The sequence below is a fragment of the Lolium rigidum genome, chromosome 3, assembly GCF_022539505.1.
Source record: "Lolium rigidum isolate FL_2022 chromosome 3, APGP_CSIRO_Lrig_0.1, whole genome shotgun sequence".
NCBI classification, from domain to species: Eukaryota; Viridiplantae; Streptophyta; class Magnoliopsida; order Poales; family Poaceae; genus Lolium; species Lolium rigidum.
Window position 1 is genome coordinate 112,946,099 of NC_061510.1, and position 3,971 is coordinate 112,950,069.

The window sequence follows — 3,971 nt, forward strand, 5'->3', positions numbered from 1 at the left end:
AAATTTGAACTCAATTTGTCATAAACTTAGTCTAAACTATTGCAAATATATGTTGTAGAGATGGCGTCCTCAATCAATTTTAACCAGTTCCTAGAGAAAGAAAAGCTTAAGAGCAACGGTAGCAACTTCACCGATCGGTTCCGTCATGTGAGGATCTTCCTCTCCGGCGGAAATCTGCAATATGTGCTTGATGCACCGCTAGGTGACCCTCCTGCAGAAACCGAAACCGATGAAGTAAAAGCTGTTTACGAGACTCGGAAAACTCGGTACTCTCAAGTTCGGTGTGCCATCCTGTGCGATCCGGAATCCGATCTTCAAAAACGTTTTGAGCACCACGATCCTCATGAGTTGATGAATGAGCTGAAAGCTATTTTTGAGACTCATGCGGCCGTGGAATGCTATGAAGCATCGAAACATTTCTTCAACTCGTATGATGGAAGAAGGCAGCTCCATTAGTGAGCACATGCTCGCCATGACCGGGCATGCGAAGAAACTCGATGACTTGGGAATAGTGATTCCTAACGGATCGGGGATTAATCGTGTCCTTCAATCATCGCCACCAAGTTATAAGAACTTTGTGATGAACTACAATATGCAGAACATGAACAAGGAGTTACTCGAACTCTTTGGCATGCTAAAAGTCATTGAGATTGAGATCAAGAAAGAGCACCAAGTGTTGATGGTCAACAAGACCACCGAGCTCAAGAAACAGGGCAAGTCTAAGGGAAAATTCAAGAAGGGTGGCAAGAAAGCTGCCACGCCTCCTATGAAACCTAAGAATGGCCCTAAGCCTGATGTTGAGTGCTATTACTGCAAGGAGAAGGGACACTGGAAGCGTAATTGCTCCAAGTATTTGGCGGATCTGAAGAGCGGCCTTGTCAAGAAGAAGAAAGAAGGTATATCTGATATACATGTTATAGATGTTTATCTCACTAGTTCTCGTTCTAGTACCTGGGTATTTGATACCGGTTCGGTTGCTCATATTTGTAACTCGAAACAGGAACTAAAGAATAAACGACAACTCGCCGAAAGATGAAGTGACGATGCGCGTTGGAAACGGATCCAAGGTCAATCGCGAGTCGGCACACTTCCTCTACATCTACCTTCGGGATTAGTTTTAAGCCTAAATAATTGTTATTATGTACTGCGTTGAGCATGAACATTATATCCGGATCTTGTTTAATGCAAGACGGTTATTCATTCAAGTCCGAGAATAATGGTTGTTCTATTTTTATGAATAATATCTTTTATGGTCGAGCACCACAAAAGAATGGCTTATTTCTATTAGATCTCGATAGTAGTGATACGCATATACATAACATTGATGCTAAGCGAATTAAATTGAATGATAATTCTACTTATATGTGGCACTCGTCGTCTTGGTCATATTGGAGTGAAACGCATGAAGAAACTCCATACCGATGGATTACTTGAATCACTTGACTTTGAGTCACTTGATAGATGCGAAGCATGTCTAATGGGAAAAATGACTAAGACTCTATTTTCTGGTATGATGGAGCGAGCTACTGACTTATTGGAAATCATACATACCGATGTGTGCGGACCAATGAGTGTAGCATCGCGCGGTGGTTATCGTTATGTTCTAACCTTCACAGATGATCTGAGTAGATATGGGTATATCTATTTCATGAAACATAAATCCGAAACTTTTGAGAAGTTTAAGGAATTCCAAAGTGAAGTAGAAAATCAACGTAACAAAAAGATTAAATTTCTACGATCCGATCGCGGAGGTGAATATCCGAGTTATGAGTTTGGCATGCATTTAAAGAAATGCGGAATACTTTCACAATTGACACCGCCGGGAACACCACAACGAAACGGTGTGTCCGAACGTCGTAATCGAACTCTCTTAGATATGGTTCGTTCTATGATGTCTCTTACCGATTTGCCGTTATCATTTTGGAGTTATGCATTAGAGACAGACCGCATTCACTTTAAATAGAGCACCATCAAAATCCGTAGAAACGACACCGTATGAATTATGGTTTAATAAGAAACCTAAGTCTGTCGTTCCTTAAAGTTTGGGGTTGCGAAGCCTATGTAAAAAAGTTACAACCGGACAAGCTAGAACCCAAAGCGGAGAAATGCGTCTTCATAGGATACCCTAAGGAAACTATAGGGTACACTTTCTATCACAGATCCGAAGGCAAAATCTTTGTTGCTAAGAACGGAACCTTTCTTGAGAAAGAATTTCTCACTAAAGAAGTGACTTGGAAGAAAAGTAGAACTCGATGAGATTAATGAATCTATACTCGTTGATCGAGTAGCGCAAGATCGGAAGATGTACCTGTACCGCCTACACCGGCAACGAGAGGAAGCTAATGATAATGATCATGAAACTTCGAACGAGGAAACTACTGAACCTCGCAGATCGACAAGGGAACGTGCCACTCCTCGATTGGTATGATCCTTGTCTAAATGTCATGATTGTGGATAACAATGATGAGGACCCTGCGACGTATGAAGAAGCGATGATGAGCCCGTATTCCAACAAATGGCAAGAAGCCATGAAATCCGAAATGGGATCCATGTATGATAACAAAGTATGGACTTTGGTAGACTTACCTGATAGCCGAAAGGTCAGTCGAGAATAAATGGATCTTCAAGAGAAAAACAGATGCTGATGGTAATATTACTGCCTATAAAGCTCGACTTGTCGCAAAGGGTTTCCGACAAATTCAAGGAGTTGACTACGATGAGACTTTCTCACCCGTAGCGAAGCTAAAATCTGTGAGGATTTTGTTAGCAATAGCTGCATTTTTCGATTATGAGATTTGGCAGATGGATGTCAAAACGGCGTTCCTTAATGGAGACATTGAGGAAGAGTTGTATATGGTACAACCCAAAGGTTTTGTTGATCCTAAAAATGCTGACAAAGTATGCAAACTTCAGCGTTCAATCTATGGACTGAAGCAAGCATCGAGAAGTTGGAACCGACGCTTTGATAAGGTGATCAAAGACTTCGGGTTTATACAGTGTCATGGAGAGGCCTCGTATTTACAAGAAAGTGAGTGGGAGCTCCGTAGCATTCCCGATATTATATGTAGATGACATATTATTGATCGGGAATGATATAGAACTATTAAGCAGTGTAAAAGGTTATTTGAATAATAGTTTTTCAATGAAAGACCTTGGTGAAGCATCGTATATATTAGGCATCAAGATTTATAGAGATAGATCAAGACGCCTAATAGGGCTATCACAGAGTACATACCTGGACAAGATTCTAAAGAAGTTTAGAATGGACGAAAGTAAGAAAGGGTTTTTACCTATGTTACTAGTGCAAGGTCTTGAGTAAGACTCAAGGACCGGCTACGGCAGAAGAAAGAGAAAGGATGAATCAGATCCCCTATGCTTCGGCAAGTAGGCTCTATTATGTATGCCATGCTATGTACAAGACCGGATATAGCGCATGCTCGTTAGTTTGACTAGCGAGATATCAAAGTGATCCAGGAATGGAACACTGGACAGCGGTCAAGAATATCCTGAAGTACTTGAAAAGAACTAAGGATATGTTTCTTTGTTATGGAGGTGACCAAGAGCTCGTTGTAACAAGTTACACCGATGCAAGTTGGAACACTGATCCTGATGACTCTAAGTCACAATCTGGGTACGTGTTTATATTGAATGGTGCTGCAGTAGAGCTGGGCAAGCTCGAAGCGAGTGCACGGTGGCGAAGTCTTCAACAGAATCGGAGTACATAGCGGCTTCGGAGGCTTCATCGAAGCGGTATGGATGAAGAGGTTCATTGTAGAGCTCGGTGTGGTTCCTAGTGCATTGGACCCACTAGTCATATACTCGTGACAACATGGGTGCCATCGCCAATGCACAAGAACCAAGGTCACACAAGAGGCTGAAGCATATCAAGCTGCGTTACCACTCGATTCGCGAGTACATCGAAGATGGAGAAGTAAAGATTTGCAAAGTACACACCGATCCGAATGTAGCAG